At 43.0% G+C, this 21,622-nt stretch overlaps 1 protein-coding gene across 1 annotated transcript in view; it reads right to left on the bottom strand.

The window, feature by feature from the left end:
* macf1a (microtubule actin crosslinking factor 1a) overlaps window positions 1–21,622 on the bottom strand; it is a 246,088-nt gene that overhangs the window by 197,699 nt on the left and 26,767 nt on the right.

The raw sequence follows: 21,622 nt of genomic DNA, 5'->3' as shown, positions 1-21,622 counted from the left end.
ACAGTTGCATGTCAGGGGCTAGGCTGTGCTAGCTACTATGACATCTGCAGCTGAGACAAAGCATCTCTGTCTCTTGCCGTGTCACCAGACACAAGCAAGTGTCACTCAGTTTGTGGCCAACTTCGACTTAACACACTTAGGGGGACAGTTGGCATTGGGCTGGGTTGGGCTAGGGAAGGATATATATATATGTTAGCTACAATGACAGCTGGGGCAAAGCATTCCTGCTTCTTGCTGTGTCACCAGACACCGCTTCTACTGTAGCATCCACATGGAACAAGTGTTACTCAGAGAGGACAAAGGAGAGTCACAGAGTAGCCTAACCATGTGGGAAATGAGCATCTTATGCTAATTCATCCTGACTGAACCAACCACTCAGCTGGCCCCCAGAAAACACTCTTTAGTACTGTGATGTCAACTTCAACCCAAAACTAGGTACACAAAGAGGTTGAGTACAGAAACCAAGGACTGCGTGTTACCCTTCATTCATGCGTTACCCTCTCGGTAAAAATATCAGCTCATCATTTTCTTTATACCCCAGGTAACTTTGATCAATCAATCAAGACAAACCCGAGCGAGAAATGTACAGTTTCCTGTTCTACGATTGGTCGTAACAGATGAAATGATTCACAAGGGCACCGACCTTTCTTCTCATTGAGATCCTGGAGAAACTGCCTGTAAGCAGCTGTGGAGTTCATCACGCTCTCAGGGAAACAGAGAAAATGAAAGAGCGAAAAGGACAAAAGAGGAAGAGAAGAATAAGGGGAAAGAGGGAAGTGGGGAGGAAAGGGGAAAGGAGAGGTACAGACAGGGGGGGGGGGGAAACACTAAGGTAAACAGAAGCAGTGGGAGAGAAAGGGTGAGAAAGGAGAGTGCATAAAGAGAGAGAAAGAGCGAAGGAGAGAAAGAAAGTGGGAGGCTGTAGTTGATCTGGAGGCTCAGAAGATTCCTGGCTGTGAGGGAAGACCCATCCTTAAAATGTGTAAGGTAATCGCAGATCTCTTTCTCTCCTCTTCCCTGACTTTTTGAAAACGGTGTGTGTGCCAGCCGGCAGCCGCGGTAGCTCTGAGTGAAGCAGTAGGTTTAAAGCCGGATAGAGGAACTGGACTTTGACCACAAGACAGGTGATGTCACTGCCAGAGCATGTTTCACTTATTGCATCGGATGGAATGTGTGTGTGGGGTGTGTGTATTTAAAAAGGGGGAGGGGAGAAAAAAGGAGTGTGCTTTTATTACTCAGCGTTCAGCTGTTTATATTCAAACATTTACATTACATGACCAAAAGTATGTAGACACCTGCTCGAACATCTCATTCAGAAATCATCCGCCTTAATATGGAGATGGTCCCCCCCTTTGCTACTATAACAGTTGAGGTCAGGGCTCTGTGCAGGCAGGTGAAGGTCTTCCATGCTGATCTTGACAAACCATTTCTGTATGGACCTCGCTTTATTCACAGGGGCATTGTCATGCTGAAACAGGAAAGGGCCTTCCCCAAACTGTTAGCACAGAATTGTCTACAATGTCATTGTATGCTGTTGCGTTAAGATGTCCCTTCACTGGAACTAAGGGGCCTAGCCCAAACCATGAAAAATGGGCCGCAGACCATTATTCATCCTCCACCAAACTTTACAGTTGGCACTGTGCAATGGGGCAGGTAGCGTTCTCCTGGCATCCGCCAAACCCAAATTTGTCTGTTGGACTTCCAGGTGGTGAAGCGTGATTCATCAAAGGTTGCTGGATCGAATCCCCAAGCTGACAAGGTAAAAATCTGTCGTTCTGCCCCTGAACATGGCAGTTAACCCACTGTTCACTAGGCCGCCATTGTAAATAAGAATTTGTTCTTAACCGACTTGCCTAGTTAAATAAAAGCTTAAAGATTAAACTCAAAGAACGCATTTCCACTGCTCCAGAGTCCAATAGCGGTGAGCTTTACACCACTCCAGCCAACGCTTGGCATTGCGCATGGTGATCTTAGGCTTGTGTGCGGCTGGCCATGGAAACCCATTTAAAGTTGGAAAGGCGGCATCCTATGATGGTGCCATGTTGAGTCACTGAGCTCTTCAGTAAGGCCATTCTACTGACAATGTTGGCCAAATTGTTGTTTTTTCACCTTTATTTAACCAGGTAGGCTAGTTGAGAACAAGTTCTCATTTACAACTGCGACCTGGCCAAGATAAAGCAAAGTAGTCGGACACAAACACAGATTTACACATGGGATAAACAAACGTAGAGTCAATAACACAATAGAAAAGTCTATATACAGTGTGTGAAAATGTAGTAAGATTAGGGAGTTAAGGCAATAAATAGGCCATAGTGGCAAAATAATTATAAAATAATTGGCTCTGTGCTCGATTTTATACACCTGTCAGCAACGGGTATGGCTGAAATAGCCAAATCCACTCATTTGAAGGGGTGTCCACATACTTTTGTGTGAGCGAGTGAGAGAGAGATTAAGGGAAAGAAAGCACTCTCTTCAAACTAGTGTGCAAGCCTGTATGTATTTATTGACTAGCTGTTTGCCCCTGATGTTTGTGATTGAGTGGGATTACATTCCCACAGTGATTTGTGTGACTCCCTCCGCCAGCCCCTTGACTTTCAGCTGGCTGGGTCAACATACTGGAGCAGATTACTAAGGGGGAGGTGAAAACGTGTTCAAAACTAAAACCCTCTCTCTCTCTCTCATTCTTTCTGTTTATCTTTCCTTTCTCTTTTTCTGTCACTTCCTTCCATGGAAGCCAACGATTACCCCGTGATGTAGCCTAAAACAGTACAGCATGACGATAGGCAGAGGCCACTTCTCCAATTAAAGGCGTTGTCATGGCGATGCTGGCGAAGTAAGCGCATGCGCAGAAACACGTCATCGGGTCTAACAGTCACGCACCGAACTGCGCATGTGCTGGCCATCAAATCAAAGCCACTCCTTCACTATAAAGTAGCATTTGACGAACATTTTTAAAAAAGTGTCAGTTTGTCACTTTCATGAGGTTGGAGTAACTACTTTAGGTATTGGCTCAAATCTAAATTGTGCCTTTACATTGTGAAAATCAACAACTAAGGAAGAATTTCTCATTTCTCTCATGGACTTTCCAAACCCCGGCCTGGTCTGCTTGGCAAGCGTTCCCGGAAGTCTCGCCTCTGGCTTTAGAAACTCTGGTGTGACCCTGTAATCTCAGATACACTACTGATCTACGGTAGAGACTAAACCACTGACTCTCACCTGGAAGGGTAAATGAGGTCCGTTGTCACGGCAACCCATGGGGTGTGTCCTATCGGTGTCAAACGGTTTCCTTTGCTTGTTCCCTTGACCTAAAGATAATTGATGCGTATGAAAGGCGCAAACATCGCCATCTTATTTCGCCCAGTCTCACTTACAGATCTTATTTAAGATCAGTGGTCTCGAGGCAAAGACGACAAGGAAAGGAAGCCTTTCATGACAAATTAGTAAACTGCCATTGTACTGCTCTGAACGCTCTCCTTACACAATAACTACTACAGCCTAGATTAGAACAAAAGGTGTTAAAACGTCAGTCTTCTTAAATGTGGGGCTTTTCAGATTTCTACCTCCCCTTAAAACCTCACAGTTCCGGTACAACTCCCAGACGCAAAACCAAAACGCTTGTCTGGGAACACAACAGACGAGTGGTCATCCAAACAAAAGCCTAGCCGAAAAAAACAAAACCTCGTGTCACCCAAACATTTCATAACAGTTGGAGAAACACACTTTCTGGAGCTTTGTCACTAAAAACTCCCAGATGGAAATGCCTGTGAGAATGTAAGTCCCACGCATGGATCAGTACATGCCAGCAATTACCTCTGATGAGCTATTGTGGAGGATAGAGCAGGGCGGTGGAGTTCTCTACCCGTCTGGTGCATATTCCATCTCTCCCTCCCTCCCTCCCACACACTGAGCTCTGGCTGAGGTTTATCTAACCTTTACCTAACTAGGCAAGTCAGTTAAGAACAAATTCTTATTTACAATGACGGCCTAGGAACAGTGGGTTAACTGCCTTGTTCAGGGGCAGAACCACAGATTTTTACCTCGTCGGGGATTCGATCTAGAAACTTTTCGGTTACTGGCCCAACGCTCTAACCACTAGGCTACCTGCAGCCCCGTAAAGACAGCCAAACGCTGAGGATGGGTGAAATTGGCATATGAGGGTATAGAGGGTTGTACGTGTGTGCTTAGAAAAGTTGGGGTCAACTTTGAATTTAGTTGCAAATTGCTCTTTAATTTCAATTCAACTGTTTAATTGGCAACCTTCACATGAAGCAGAATTTGAATTGAATTTGGATGAAAGGAAGTATGGCTTATTTTACTTATTCTATATATTTATTTTGACAATGTTTGTTTACCAATGCCATGTTAAAAGGTGTGCCTTGTTAAAAGTTAAATTGTGGAATTTCTTTCCTTCTTAATGTGTTTGAGCCAATCAGTTGACATGGTAGGAGAGTTATACAAAATAAAGCCCTATTTGGTAAAAGACCAAGTCCATATTATGGCAAGAACAGCTCAAATAAGCAAAGAGAAACGACAGTCCATAACTTTTTCAGTCAATATAAAACATTTCAAGAACTTTCAACGTTTCTTCAAGTGCAGTCGCAAAAACAATCAAGTGCTATGATGAAACTGGCTCTCAGGAATGGAAGACACAGAGTTACCTCTGCTGCGGAGGAGGATAAGTTCATTAGAGAGTTAACTGCACCTCAGATTGCAGCCCAAATAAATACTTCAGAGTTCAAGTAACAGACATCTCAACATCAACTGTTCAGAGACAACATGAATCAGGCCTTCATGGTCAAATTGCTGCAATGAAACCACTACTAAAGGACATCAATAAGAAGAGACTTGCTTGGGCCAAGAAACAAGAGAAATGGACATTAGACTGGTGGAAATCTGTCCTGTGGTCTGATGAGTCCAAATGTTATATTTTTGGTTCCAACCACCGTGTCTTAGTGAGACGTAGAGTAGGTGAACGGATGATCTCCGCGTGTGTGGTTCCCACCGCGAAGCAGGTCTGAAGGTGCTTTGCTGGTGACACTGTCTGAAATATTTAGAATTCAAGGCATACTTAAACCAGCATGGCTACCACAGCATTCTGCAGCGATACGCCATCCCATCTGGTTTGCACTTAGTGGGACTATCCTTTTTTTTCAACAGGACAATGACCCAACACACCTCAGGGCTATTTAACCAAGGAGAGTTATAGAGTGCTGTATCAGATGACCTGCCCTCCACAAATCACCCAACCTCAACCCAACTGAGATGGTTTGGGATGAGTGAAGGAAAAGGAGCCAAAAAGTGCTCAGCCTATGTGGGAACTCCTTCAAGATTGTGGAAAAGCCATCCAGGTGAGTAACTCATGAGGCTGGTTGAGAGAATGCCAAGTGTGCAAAGTCATAGGGTGGCTACTTTGAAGAATCTCAAATATTAAAATATATTTTGATTTGTTTAACCATTTTTGGTTACTACATGATTCCATATATGTGTTATTTCATAGTTTTGATGTCTTCACTATTATTCAATGTAGAAAATAGTAAAAATCAAGAAAAATCCTTGATTGAGTAGGTGTCCAAACTTTTGACTGGTACTGTATATATTTTTCTTCAACAAGCTAGTGTCATAATTTTGTCTGACACGCAGAAAATGCAGCCGTGTTGATTAAATGGGACACGTCGCAGCCAATGGAGTATGACACGTGACTAGAGTTTGCAGTGAATTGTGGGTCATATCAACCCCACAAGTGATCAAAGTTCTCAAGCTAAATCGAGGGACATAGGGGGCAACGTGAGTGAATTGGACCTCCGCTTAAGATGGCAATCAAACTGCCTCCGGTTTTGACTGGGATTCCCCCAAGGGAGAGTGGCCAGCGCGAGGGCTGTGGGGGTAAAAATAAAGTGTATGCAGCTTCGCTCTCTCATCAAACCCACTTATGAGGTTATCCCTTATTTTAACCTCTTCATCGTTTTCACCCTCACGGAAACAGGTCTTTCAGACCCCTTCCCACCACCGAGAAACTTCTCAAAACTGACACACACAAACATACTAGTATTTTAGGAAAGTCCATGCCTTTCTCATCTTAATACCTAATAAAGCTCAAAAACGTTGTTCAAAAACCCTGAACAAACATTTTCACACAACGCAGTCCACAACAATCTCTACTTTCAAAGTCACCACTCTTTCCATCAAACATACACAAAGCTACCCTGCATAAACACACAGTAACCCAACCGTTCCCCATCTCCCGAGTCTCCAGGGCATGAGGAGGTATCGCATGGCAACAGCATGGTAGGTGTGTCAAAGAGCCTGCCTCCCACAGCATGGTTCATGTGTACCACATTTACCCATTCCTCTGAAAAGACTGAAGCCTGGCGACACCATGTGATCTGACCTGTTACTACGGTACACTAACACTGAACACTTTCTATGGCCTTTCAACATACCGTGTATACTACCAGTCAAGATAAGGAAGAACTAGGACCTCTTGTGCAATAAGCACAATAATATTGACCCTAAGGATTATCTAGGTCTGTACAACATACTTATTGCATATTTAAACTGAATTATTGCAGGGAGAATTAAAGCTACATTATGCCTCGGTAAGTGCCTCGGTAAGTGCTGGCTAATTCAGAGGATTGACTGTCTTACCTTTGTTGGAAGGACCAAGCAGCAACAGGAGCAGCATCAACATGGAAAAGAAAGAAAATAGGCTTTGGTTAGCAAGGAGAAAGAACATTAGTACCGAACACACACACACACACACACAGTATGTGAAGGTACAAGGGGACAGTGATGAATTGGTACAGAGACTCAAGCTGAAAAACTTGAGACAAATGCAGTTGCTAAGAAGGACAACACCCAACACTGTTGACATCAGGTATTGTTTGTATCCAAATTGTACTCTAGTAGGAATCTTTGCCTTGCTCATAATCTCCTTGCTACAGTACATATGGCATACAGAGACATAGGACAATTACAAAATGTTTCCGTTGTATCAGGTTCGCACGTGGTCAATTTCAAATGCATTCTCTGAACATGAAATCAATTCAGATTTTTTTATTTTTAACAATTATAGAAACCAGTGGACAGGGAATAGAAAGTCATTCCAGAAAATGCTTACTGTACTTTTTTGTGAAATTAGAAAGTAAGCACTAAGAATTGAGACTTCAACATGCTTTGACAGATGCTTTCTAGTCCTCTGCTGTACGTACTTCCTCTTCTGTTCTCCCTTCACCCCCACAATCTATAATGGTAAACAGACTTTCCCTTTAACATAAAGGCAGGACACAGAGGTTTACACTCATCAGATGTGGCAGAGCTTGCAAACTATCCGGGATTATAAAAGGGAATCCCAGCCACGAGCTGCCCACTGACAGGAGCCTACCAGATGAGCTAAATCAAATGTATTTATAAAGATTTTTAACATCAGCAGATGTCGAAGGGCTATACAGAAACCCAGCCTAAAACCCCAAACAGCAAGCAACGCAGATATAGAAGCACAGTTGCTTGGAATAACTCCCTAGAAAGCCAGGAACATAGGAAGAAGCCTAGAGAGGAACCAGGCTCTGAAGGGTGGCCAGTCCTCTTCTGGCTGTGCCGGGTGGCGGTTATAAGAGTACACGGCCAGATTGTTCTTCAAGATGTTTAAACGTTCATAGATGAATGCCTTCTATGCTCGCTTCGGGGCAAGCAACACTGAACCATGCGTGAGAGCACCAGCTGTTCTGGACAACTGTGTGATCGGCTCTCCGTAGCCGATGTAAGTAAGATCTTTAAACAGGTTAACATTCAGAAGGCTGCAGGGAATTTTAAACATAAATGACTACCGCCCCGTAGCACTCCCATCTGTAGCCATGAAATGCTTTGAAAGGCTGGCCATGGCTCACATCAACATCCCAGACTCGATGGATCCGCTCAACAATGCCTCTTCCCTCTCAGGAGGCTGAAATTATTTGGCATGGGTCCTCAGATCTAGGGTTGGGCAGTATGCAGATTTTCACATTGCCACCCCGTCCTTCTCTTATACTGGGATATGGTATTACAGGCTAGGTACACAAGGGGGCTGCAATTTCTTTTTATCTAAAATGCCCATTGGGCATCTACTAACAGAATTCTAACAAAGTTTGCAGAAGTAATAGCGGATTTCAATGGTGGCTGTTAGTTAAATGTGTTAACAAGCGCAAACAAAAATAAACTAACTGCAAATACAGGCAATCCAATCAAAGTTACACATGTATTAGGTAGGAGCTACCAAATGTCATTTTTGCCAATTAACAAAGTTTTAATCCATGTTTGTCTGAAGAACAGTACTGGCTCTGGAGTAGCATGTTAAGGCTACGCTGTGTCTGTGTAGAGTCTGGAGTCGCTAGGGCAAGGGGCCTGCCTTCTCTGCTCAGAGAAGAGGGGGGAGGAACAGACAGGCTGAGAACGGAGAGGAGAAGGGAAAAAAACTATAAAATCGTAATAGCGGCAGATATACAAAAAAACTCATCCAAAGGGCTTTGACTTCTCCAAACACGGTAGAACGTGAACACAATATGATGATGTGTCACTTTATTAATTCTGCGTTTTTCCACGCATGAAAAAGGATAAAACGCGTAAGAAATATTTTGATGTGTTTTGTAAGGGCAGATGTAAAATGCTTCTTATCGTAATTTCTGCTCGGCAGACAAGCTTTCTTCGGTGTGTAAGTGCAAATTCGTTGCTCCACTTGGATGAGAATTAACGAACGGGCATTCTATCAGAAGACAGCACTCTTACTGATGTGTAGCTACTTTTCGCGGTGTAGCTAGCCTACTTTACTCTGGTAAAATGTGAGATGTGTTAAGCAAAACATTAGGAAATGGAGCTGGCTACATTCTTTCAATGATAAACATTAAAAATATGGCGGCCATGCGGAGTTTTTGCAAAAAATACCTTGCTTTTTCATAAAGCTAATTTACTTGTGGCTGCCGGCGAAATAAGCGTCGCAATTCTGTTGTCACCTGGTGAAAATGTAGCTATTTTCTGCCGAATGTGTTGCAACGCACTAATGTAAAACTGAACTTTCACATCCCTGATCACTCTACTGAAGCAGAAATACACTTAAAAACGCAACCCCTGTCGATACACAGCCGGACTCCTCTGCTCCCGCTTTCTCTCATTGTGCTATTTACAAACAAACATGTGACTGGCTCAACTGTTCTGGGGGAACTATGAGAAGCTTCATAACGTAAAATAATGTGACTGGTAAAATAAAGAAGGCAATCTGCTTCCTCACCTAACCTAATGCACAAGTTGACGGCAGGTATTCACTTAAAAAGGTAGCTACAAATATTAAAATGTATTGAAAAACCATCCCGTGGTTATTTCCAAATACCCCGGTATAAGGTATACCGCCCAAACCTACTCAGATCCTCAAAAAGTTCTACAGCTGCACCATTGCGAGCATCTGGCCGTGTCACAGCTTGGCATGGCAACTGCTTGGCATCCAAACACAAGGCAGAGTGAAAGCACAGACATTTTTCAAAAGACTCCAACCACCCAAGCCACAGATTGTTCTCTTTGCTAGCACACAGCAAGCGGAACCAACAGGACCCTGAACAGCTTCTACCCCCAAGCCATGAGACTTCTAAACAATACTGCTAAATAGTGAATCGAATGGCTACCCGGACTACCTGCACTGACCCTGGTTGCGCCAACTCTTAAACACACTCTACCCACATGCATACTGACGCCACACACACACACACACTGCTACGACTGTCTATTGTCTATCCTGTTGCTTAGTCACTTCACCCTTACTTATTTATACAGTCATAGCTACCTAAATTAACTCATACCCCTGCACATAGACTTGGCTGTATACAGGGAGTACCAGTACCATGTTATTTTCTACTCCCTGTATAGAGCCATGTTATTTTCTACTCCCTGTATACAGCCATGTTATTTTCCACTCCCTGTATAGAGCCATGTTATTTTCTACTCCCTGTATAGAGCCATGTTATTTTCTACTCCCTGTATAGAGCCATGTTATTTTCTACTCCCTGTATAGAGCCATGTTATTTTCTACTCCCTGTAAATAGCCATGTTATTTTCTACTCCCTGTATACAACCATGTTATTTTCTACTCCCTGTATACAACCATGTTATTTTCTACTCCCTGTATAGAGCCATGTTATTTTCTACTCCCTGTATAGAGCCATGTTATTTTCTACTCCCTGTATAGAGCCATGTTATTTTCTACTCCCTGTATACAGCCATGTTATTTTCTACTCCCTGTATACAGCCATGTTATTTTCTACTAACTGTATACAGCCATGTTATTTTCTACTAACTGTATACAGCCATGTTATGTTCTACTAACTGTATAGAGCCATGTTATGTTCTACTCCCTGTATAGAGCCATGTTATGTTCTACTCCCTGTATAGAGCCATGTTATTTTCTACTCCCTGTATACAGCCATGTTCTTTTCTACTCCCTGTATACAGCCATGTTATTTTCCACTCCCTGTATAGAGCCATGTTATTTTCTACTCCCTGTATAGAGCCATGTTATTTTCTACTCCCTGTATAGAGCCATGTTATTTTCTACTCCCTGTATAGAGCCATGTTATTTTCTACTCCCTGTATAGAGCCATGTTATTTTCTACTCCCTGTATAGAGCCATGTTATTTTCTACTCCCTGTAAATAGCCATGTTCTTTTCTACTCCCTGTATAGAGCCATGTTCTTTTCTACTCCCTGTATAGAGCCATGTTCTTTTCTACTCCCTGTATAGAGCCATGTTCTTTTCTACTCCCTGTATAGAGCCATGTTCTTTTCTACTCCCTGTATAGAGCCATGTTCTTTTCTACTCCCTGTATAGAGCCATGTTATTTTCTACTCCCTGTATAGAGCCATGTTATTTTCTACTCCCTGTATACAGCCATGTTATTTTCTACTCCCTGTATACAGCCATGTTCTTTTCTACTCCCTGTATACAGCCATGTCATTTTCTACTCCCTGTATACAGCCATGTCCTTTTCTACTCCCTGTATACAGCCATGTCCTTTTCTACTCCCTGTATACAGCCATGTCCTTTTCTACTCCCTGTATACAGCCATGTCCTTTTCTACTCCCTGTATACAGCCATGTCATTTTCTACTCCCTGTATACAGCCATGTTATTTTCTACTCCCTGTATACAGCCATGTTATTTTCTACTCCCTGTATACAACCATGTTATTTTCTACTCCCTGTATACAACCATGTTATTTTCTACTCCCTGTATACAGCCATGTTATTTTCTACTCCCTGTATACAACCATGTTATTTTCTACTCCCTGTATACAACCATGTTATTTTCTACTCCCTGTATACAACCATGTTATTTTCTACTCCCTGTATACAACCATGTTATTTTCTACTCCCTGTATACAGCCATGTTATTTTCTACTCCCTGTATACAACCATGTTATTTTCTACTCCCTGTATACAACCATGTTATTTTCTACTCCCTGTATACAGCCATGTTATTTTCTACTCCATGTATACAGCCATGTTATTTTTATTTGTTATTCACTGTGTATTTATTCCTCGTGTCACAATTTATGCTTAATTGTTTCTCATCTTTAGCAGATTTACCTCATGTGAAAAACATGTGAAAAATGTTAATCACAAACCGGATGAGGGGACAACAAAAAAATACTGGCGCACACCTAACCCCTAATGTCTGATGTTGACCTCTGCTGTCATAGCAGTACAGAAGACTGAGCACGTAGCAGCACACAGAGACGAGGGAATGTCAGCTAGACCCAAACTACTGGTGCCTACAACGCTCTAGGTAGATGACACTAAAGAAAAGGAGAGAGATGAAGTAGAAACGTCAGCAGACTGGATGGGAGCCAGAGGGATGTGTGTGTGTGTGTGTGTGTGTGTGTGTGTATATATATATATATGTGTTCACATGTCTGTCAGATACTGCCAAGTGTGACCAAATCGCAAAACACTAATCAAACATGCAGTTCTCCAATCACAGGCTGACTGTAGACCATGTCTTAAATGGGCTGAGGTGTCATGGAGTGAGACCGCGGTTAGCAAACCCCACGTCATACCGGAGCGTTGCATCATTAAAACACCATCGGTCTCCCTCACCATACCACCTTACAAGGTCTGTCCCCTGCATACTGGCAACCCACTCTGTCTAAGAAGAAGGGAAAGAACCTGCTTTGATGAATAGACAACACACGGACTACTCGGAGTGCGAAAGGGCCACGAGGTGAAACACACCGTCTCACACACACAATGAAGCATTCATCTAGGAGAAGCGGGGAGTCGTTCTGGACACTGTCATGCGAGAGAGCGAGAGAGATGACAGACCGCACCAAGGGTGAGGAAAGGGAACAGTTTCTACAGAGCACAGCTAGTGGTCTCTCCCAGTTGTGGAAGACAAGAGGGGGGGATGGGAGAATGCGAGATCTACAATGACTTCAATTCAAAAAGTATTCACACCCCTGGACTTTTATCTTCATTGTGTTTTAGCTCAAATAAAAAATAGATTCATGGATTTGTGGTCACTGGCCAACACACACACACACACACACACACGCACGCACACACGTCAAAATGTATTTATGTTATTCATTTTTTACAAACAGATGAAAATTGAAAAGCTGAAATGTCTGGAGTCAATAAGTATTCAACCCTTTGTTATGGATAGCCTAAACAAAACGTGGTGCTTAACGAGTCACATAATATGTTGCATGGACTCACTCTGTGCAATAATAGTGTTTAACATTTAAAAGAACTTCTTTCTTTTCTCTCCAAAACTCTTGAACGTGCCGTCCTTGGCCAGCTCTCCCGCTATCTCTCTCAGAATGACCTTCTTGATCCAAATCAGTCAGGTTTCAAGACTAGTCATTCAACTGAGACTGCTCTTCTCTGTATCACGGAGGCCCTCCGCACTGCTAAAGCTAACTCTCTCTCCTCTGCTCTCATCCTTCTAGACCTATCGGCTGCCTTCGATACTGTGAACCATCAGATCCTCCTCTCCACCCTCTCCGAGTTGGGCATCTCCGGCGCGGCCCACGCTTGGATTGCGTCCTACCTGACAGGTCGCTCCTACCAGGTGGCGTGGCGAGAATCTGTCTCCTCACCACGCGCTCTCACCACTGGCGTCCCCCAGGGCTCTGTTCTAGGCCCTCTCCTATTCTCGCTATACACCAAGTCACTTGGCTCTGTCATAACCTCACATGGTCTCTCCTATCATTGCTATGCAGACTCCTATCATTGCTACACAATTAATCTTCTCCTTTCCCCCTTCTGATGACCAGGTGGCGAATCGCATCTCTGCATGTCTGGCAGACATATCAGTGTGGATGACGGATCACCACCTCAAGCTGAACCTCGGCAAGACGGAGCTGCTCTTCCTCCCCGGGAAGGACTGCCCGTTCCATGATCTCGCCATCACGGTTGACAACTCCATTGTGTCCTCCTCCCAATCTCGCTGTTGGCTGGGCTCCCTGCGCTAAGAACCTTGGCGTGATCCTGGACAACACCCTGTCGTTCTCAACTAACATCAAGGCGGTGGCCCGTTCTTGTAGGTTCATGCTCTACAACATCCGCAGAGTACAACCCTGCCTCACACAGGAAGCGGCGCAGGTCCTAATCCAGGCACTTGTCATCTCCCGTCTGGATTACTGCAACTCGCTGTTGGCTGGGCTCCCTGCCTGTGCCATTAAACCCCTACAACTCATCCAGAACGCCGCAGCCCGTCTGGTGTTCAACCTTCCCAAGTTCTCTCACGGTTGACGTCACCCCGCTCCTCCGCTCTCTCCACTGGCTTCCAGTTGAAGCTCGCATCCGCTACAAGACCATGGTGCTTGCCTACGGAGCTGTGAGGGGAACGGCACCTGGTGAACAAACTCCTCACGACGCCAGGACAGCGGAGTCAGGCCCTACCTCCAGGCTCTGATCAAACAAACAAGGGCACTGCGTTCATCCACCTCTGGCCTGCTCGCCTCCCTACCACTGAGGAAGTACAGTTCCGCGCAGCCCAGTCAAAACTGTTCGCTGCTCTGGCCCCCCAATGGTGGAACAAACTCCCTCACGACGCCAGGACAGCGGAGTCAATCACCACCTTCCGGAGACACCTGAAACCCCACCTCTTTCAGGAATACCTAGGATAGGATAAAGTAATCCTTCTCACCCCCCTTAAAAGATTTAGATGCACTATTGTAAAGTGGCAGTTCCACTGGATGTCATAAGGTGAACGCACCAATTTGTAAGTCGCTCTGGATAAGAGCGTCTGCTAAATGACTTAAATGTAAAATGTAACATCTTTGGGGGAATGACTACCTCATCTCTGTATCCCACACGTAAAACTATCAGTATGGTCTCTCAGTCGAGCAGTCAATCTCAACCACAAAGACCAGGGAGGTTTTCCCAATGTCTCACAAAGAGTAGTTATTGGTACAATGTTTAAAAAGCAGACATTGAATATAGACTTGGGTGGTATACAGTACACAGGGTTATTTGGAAATAATCATGAGGTGGTTTTTCAATACAGTTGGAAATACTTCAAAGAAATAGTTAACACAATTCTATTTTTTTTTTTATCTACTTAAGTAAATACCTGCAGTCAACTTGTGCAATACGTTAGGAGATAAAGCAGATCCTGATGTTCCTTTCACAAGATTATTTTACGTTATGAAGCTTATTGTAGCGACCCGCACAGACAGCTGTGTGTTATGTGTTAGGCTAGGAGGTGGTTGTGTTGTACTGACCAGTACCCGGTGTTCGCGGGGTCCGACATGTCAATCAACCTGCTATCTGCCAATCACGGGAATGCCTGGAATGTTCTGATGCCGGGCATCCTGGTGGTTGGCGGAATGGCGTGGAGGGGGGTTGGGCAGGGGGGTGGAGCATTGGAAGTTAAGACCAGGTTTAGCTTTTGTTCTCTCTCTTACGTCTGGGCTTCACAAGAGAAGGTCACGATTGGCTTGTGGGTTATCTGTCATCTTTTTGGCGTGTGCTACGGCCCAAACAGTAGCCTGTGTAAAGTTGGTTTAATAAACCGTCAATTCGCAAACTCAAGCCTCTGTCTGTACAATTGTTCATTTATGATCTAGTCAGGTCATTACATTATCATAGTTCCCCAGAACAGTTCAGCCAGTCATGTGTTCATTTGCAAATAGCACAATGGGAGAAAGCGGGAGCAGATCAGTCCGGCTGTGTATTGACCTGGGTTGTGTTTTAGATTGAAAGTCAGTGTTTTATTGCTTCAAAAGAGTGATCAGGGACGTGTCACTGTAGTTTCACTTCACAGAAACTACATTAGTGCATCACATCCGGTAGAAAACAGCTTAATTTTCATCAAATGCCAACAGAATTTGGCTGGCAGCCTCAAGTAAATGAGCTTACAATGAAAAAAAAAAAAAAAAGGTATTTTGCGCTAAACGGATGCATGGCCATCATATTTCTAATGTTTATCGTAGAAAGAATGTCGCCAGCTACATTTCCTAACGTTTTGTTTAAATTTAATCTTACATTTTACCAGAGAAAAGTTGCTACACATCAGTCAGAGTGCTTGCTGTCTGCTGACGGAATGGTGGTTTGTGAATTCTCATCTGAATGAAGAAAGGCAACTGAAGCATTTTAGTCATGGCTTTAAGAAATACAGTATGATATTAATGTGTTTTTTAAAATGTTATATCCTGCTTGAAAAATGAAGAATTCTGTTAACATGAGGTTTAACTTGCTAATTATCTAAGTAAGTGGCTGAATTAATAAGGTGACGGGGCATAATATTGTATTTGCGTTCTGCCGGGTTTGAGAAATCAAAGCCCTTTGAGTCCTGTACAGCTAGCTGCCATCTTTTGATTTCCTTGCGTTTTTCTCCTCCGCCCTCTCATCCGAGCAGAGCAGGCAGGCACATTGCTCTATCGACTCCAGACTCCACACAGACACCGGTACTGTTCTTCCTTCAGATATGCATGCATCAAAACTTTTTTACATTTTCACAATGTCTCTCATTCACATTCGTTTGTAAATGTCCAAACTCCCCCAAAATGTAATTCGGTAGCTCCTACCTATAGATGTATAACTTTATGAGCTGGATTGCCGGTCTTTGCAATTAGTTTATTTTCGTATGGTCGTTAGCATATTTAGCTAGCAGCCTCCATTCGCTATTACTTGTATAAATGTTGTTAATAGACGCCCAATGGGCATTTTAGCATTTTATAGAGGCCTTATGTACTAAGCCGGAAATACCATATATCCCCGTATGAGAGAAGGACGGGATGACGATATGAAAATCTGGATACCGCTCAAGCCTAATGAATATCCCTTTAAGCATGGTTAAGGTATTAATTACACTTTGGATGGTGTAACAATACACCCAGTCACTACAAAGATACAGGCGTCCTTCCTAACTCAGTTGCCGGAGAGAAAGGAAACCACTCAGGGATTTCACCATGAAACCAATGGTGACTTTAAAACATAGTTTAATGGCTGTGATAGGAGAAAACTGAGGATGGATCAACAACATTGTAGTTACTCCGCAATACTAACCTAAATGACAGAGTGAAAAGAAGAATCAAACCAGAATCAAACCATTCCAAAACATGCATCATGTTTGCAACAAGGCACTAAAGTAATACTGCAAAAATGTGTCAAAGAAATTCACTTTATATCCTGAATACAAAGTGTGTTATGTTTGGAGAAAATCCAACAAACACACATTACTGGCAAAATCCTAGAAGAAAACCTGGTTGTCTGCTTTCCACCAGAACCTGGGAGAATAATTCACCTTTCAGCAGGACAATAACCTAAAACACAAGGCCAAATCTACACTGGAGTTGTTTTTGAAGAAGACGGTGAATGTTCCGGGTGGCCGAGTTACAGTTATGACTTAAATCTGCTTGAAAATCTATGGCCAGACCTGAAAATGGTTGTCTAGCAATAACCTCCAACCAATTTGACCGAGCTTGAAGAATTTTCAAAATGGGAAAATGTTGCACGATCCAGGTATTGAAAGCTCTTAAGACTTATCCAGAAAGACTCACAGCTGTAATCACTGCCAAAGGTTCTTCTACAAAGTACTGACTCAGGGGTGTGAATACTTATGTGACTTAAACATGTCTGTATTTCATTTCAATACATTTGCAAAGCATTTCTAAAAACACGTCATTATGGTGTGTTGTGTGTAGATGGGTGAGAAATGAAATATATTTTGAATTCCAGGCAGTCCCACGTCAAAAAGTGGAATATTTCAAGAGGTATGAATACTTTGTGCAGGTACTGTCGATATCTGCAGAGGTACCTACAGTGCTTTCAGAAAGTATTCATACCCCTCGACTTATTCCACATTTTGTTGTGTTACAGCCTGAATTCAAAATGGATTAAGGATAAATCCAATGACTTGTCCACTGATTTGAATAAGGACCAGACATAAGCAAAAGCCCACATATTAACGGAGTTTACGGTCAGCATTCAATAGTGGACATTTACACATGCTCTCTGGTATTAGACAAATGACTGTAGGCAATCAACCATATAAGACACTATACACACACAAGGGTTGCATGTGGCATGTGTATACATTGAATTATATACACATATGCCATAGATCTCCAGTGTATCATTGTTATCGCCTCCTGGGTTTACACATGTTTATTTATACTATTTATCGTTCCTCCTCTGTATATGAAAACTACACATTTTGAAAGTGTGGATGTGTGTGTGTGTGTATGTGTGTGTGTGTGTGTGTGTATGTGTGTGTGTGTGTCACATGCCTGGGATTCCAGGGGTGTCTCGGGAGGCGCCAAACTCATTCTCACATGGGTGGAGCAGTGTATAGCCTCCACCAGAGGAACTTCCTCAACAGGCCTGGAAATGCCCTCACAAACCAATATACATTTCTCCACAAACCACCATGCTGGGAGAGCTGCCTGATACAGGAGGTCAGTGGCCTTCTTAAGAGTAGAAGTGAGTAGGAAATTCAATCCACTCTTTGGTGGGGAGGAATTGAAAGAGTGATAATAAAAAAATAAAAACATTGAAGTAGACAAGAAGAGTTGTAAGGGTGGGGAAGACTGACACGGTCAGGCAGTAAAGAGGGAGACTAAAGAGGTTGAGAGGGCAACAGAGAACAGAGGAGGTAGAGACAGAAAGACCCCGAGCAGTAGGTGAGAGATACATTATATTGCTCAGCAACAGCCTCCATGTAGAGTTATGGGGGGGGGGGGATGACACATTCTAGGTGTGGCTCTGGGGTATTCACATACTCTTGTCTCTGGGAATGTGTGCATACACACCTACGCCCCACTCATAATCTGGACATAGTTTGGCTGCCCAGTTTTCTGAGACAGACAGGAGAAGCCTGTCCACCATTAGACACACCTAGCTCTGAGTCATTAGCAGGATAGCATTTCGCTAACGGGCGGTTGCTACTGCAGTGTCAGGTTGAGCCAGTTCAATAAGAACCGATTTAGCATTGCACTCATATCAAATTGTAATAGTCACATGCTTGGTAAACAACAGGTGTAGACTAACAGCGAAATGCTGACTTTCGGGTCCTTTTCCAACAATGCAGAGTTAAAGATAGAAATTGTGACACAAGGAATAAATAAATACATATATTATGTACCTTTATTTAACTTGGCAAGTCAGTTAAGAACAAATTGTTATTTACAACAACGGCCTATTGTGCACCGCCCTAAGGGACTCCAATCATGGCCGGTTGTGATACAGCCCGGATAACAATAACATGTCTATTCTACAGGGAGTACCAGAACAGAGTGGGATTTGCATGGGTACAAGGTAATTGAGGTAGTTATGTATATATACAGTGGGGAGAACAAGTATTTGATACACTGCCGATTTTGCAGGATTTCCTACTTACAAAGCATGTAGAGGTCTGTAATTTTTTTATCATAGGTACACTTCAACTGTGAGAGACAGAATCTAAAACTAAAATCCAGAAGATCACATTGTATGATTTTTAAGTAATTCATTTGCATTTTAAGTATTTGACATAAGTATTTGAACACCTACCAACCAAATACTTGTTCTCCCCACTGTAGGTAGGGCTAAAGTGACTCAGCTAGATAATAGACCGTAGCAGCAGCTTATGTGGTTTGTGTGAAAGTGTGTTGGGGTGTCAAAGTATGTGTGAGTGTGTGGGTAGAGTCCAGTGTGCATGCATAGAGTCAGTATAAGAGAGTTCAATGCAGGTAGTCCAGGTAGCCATTTAGCAGTCTTGTCAGCAGCCTCATGGCTTTGGGTTAGAAGCTGTTCAGGGTCCTATTAGTTCAAGGTACCATTTGCCGTGCAGTAGCAGAAAGAACAGTCTATGGCTTGGGTCGCTGGAGTCTGACAATTTTTTAGAGCCTTCCTCTGACACCACCTGGGTTTAGAGGTCCTGGATGACAGGGAGCTTGTCCCCAGTGATGTACTGGGCCGTACTCACCACCCTCTGTAGTGCCTTGCGGTCGGGTGCCTTGCGGTTGACATACCAAGTGGTGATGCAGCCATGATGCTCTCAATGGTGGAGCTGGAGAACTTTTTGAAAAGATTTCACCTCAAATCTTCAGTCTCCTGAGCGGGAAGGGACGGCGTCATGCCCTCTTCACAACTGTGTGGGCGCGCGTGGACCATGTTAATTCGTTAGTGACGTGGACACACAGAGGAACTTGAAGCTCTATATACGCTCCACAACATAAACATTAGCCTCATGACATAACACCTAGGCTATTTCAATGAAGACCAATTTTGCCTTTCGCTAACGCTGCCTAGCATCATAATGCTAACGTAAGCCATTTTGGTGGGACCCAATATTAGCATGGTCTAATGTTGTGCTAAATGGCTACGCTACTCACTATGTGCCTACATTGTTAAAAATGGGCCACATCCAACAAACCTGGGAAACAAAATTATTTTATGTCTATGACTTCCCAGGCTTTGAAAGCGCACTACAAAATAATATATACGCTCATTCATATTGATGAAGATTTGAGCGTAGGTGGGGCCTATAAAAAAACAAGCGTGAACCGCTGTCTGAATGAATGGTTATTTAGCTCAATTTACATCAGGCTTTCACGTTGTGGTTTTCAAGGCCGTCATCACGTAAATAAATAGTCAGGTTGGGTTGAGATAACGGTGGCGGCATGACTCTGGAGCATGAAAGGTCGTGGAGATTTGGAATGTTTGTACTAGTCGAGGCTCTGCTTAGATCAAGGAACATGGTGCTATTGAAACAGTAGACTTTGCAGATAAGGTCTGGGGAGAGATTTGTATTCAGAGAGAAAAATAAGTAGAAATCACTGTCTTTTAGAGTGTTATCATATTTCAAGGAGAAGGCAAGTTTATTGAGATTCCCCACAGTGTAGTTCAGTTTGGCCTTCAATGCTTTGCATCCACAGTGAACTGTTGGGGTGACTATCTAGAGTAAAAGACACTATTTAAAACCTGTTGGGGCTAGCCCTGAATACTGCCCCTTCTGGAGGAATTCGGCACCCATATAAAACATGATACATTTTTGTCAAAAGTTGCTAATATATGCATATAAAAATTGTTATCGAATAGGAAACACTCTAAAGCTTATAAAACCGTTTAAATTTTGTCTCTAGCTAAAGCAGAAGTCTCAGGGCATGCATTCTCCCAAAGTCTCTCTTGTAATGGGAAAAGTTGCCATCACTTTGACGTCATCGTATACGCACTTCCCAAACAGCTATAACCATGGAAACACTTTCTATGTCTTCAGCGTGAAGCCTGCTTTCGATGAGGCGTGTAACTGTGAGAATCGCGCGCTCACGAGACGTTCAGCGTGACCAAACGTCCCGGTGACGGAAAAAAAAAGTTTCACCAATGGGAGCTGGGAAATTTCTCTCTCTTTCCCTCAGGACAGACTGAACAACGTGTGCTTATCTGTTCGCCCTCACGATTGCTGTAGACCTTTATAACATGCTAAGGCTTAATTATAAACATAGTTTGACAAGTTTACTCGAAATATAATGTATACTTTCGACGTTTTGGTGCGCATCCACTTGAAATTTGCATACATTTCGACCGAAAAGTGGCTAGTTTGAGAACCGAAAGACACAGACTTGAAAACTGAACGCTAACTTGGTGAGTATTAACCCTTCCAGGTCTTCTGATGGAAGAACAGCCACGGTAAGGGAATATTTATGTCTTCATTTTGGGTTTCTGTCGACTCCAAGATAGAGGAGTCAGTATGCTAAATGGGAGCGCCGCCTCCCTATTATAGCCTAGTGAACGCAAAATGTAACGTTAAAAATAATTGTAACATAGCGATTGTATTTAGAAGAAGTTTATCTTGCCATACATATGTAAAACATGCATATTTAGTCAAAGTTTATGATGTGTATTCCTTGTTTGCTGACGTTATCTGCCGGAGCTATTTTATTTCTCCTGACATTGCAGTAGCATTTTTTGAACGATGCATAATTGTAAACAGAGATTTATGGATATATATTGCATATTATTGAAAAAAAAATGGATGTACTGTGTAACATGTTATATTACTGTCATCTGATGAAGATTTCAAAAGGTTAGTGAAATGATTTTTTCTTTTAATCCTGCGTTTGTTGATTGCATATTTTTTCCTACTTGGCTATGCTAATGAGGTATGTATGCAGTGGTGGTTGG

The sequence above is a fragment of the Oncorhynchus nerka genome, linkage group LG7, assembly GCF_034236695.1.
Source record: "Oncorhynchus nerka isolate Pitt River linkage group LG7, Oner_Uvic_2.0, whole genome shotgun sequence".
NCBI classification, from domain to species: domain Eukaryota; kingdom Metazoa; phylum Chordata; class Actinopteri; order Salmoniformes; family Salmonidae; genus Oncorhynchus; species Oncorhynchus nerka.
This window is presented reverse-complemented; position numbering and strand designations above follow the sequence as displayed.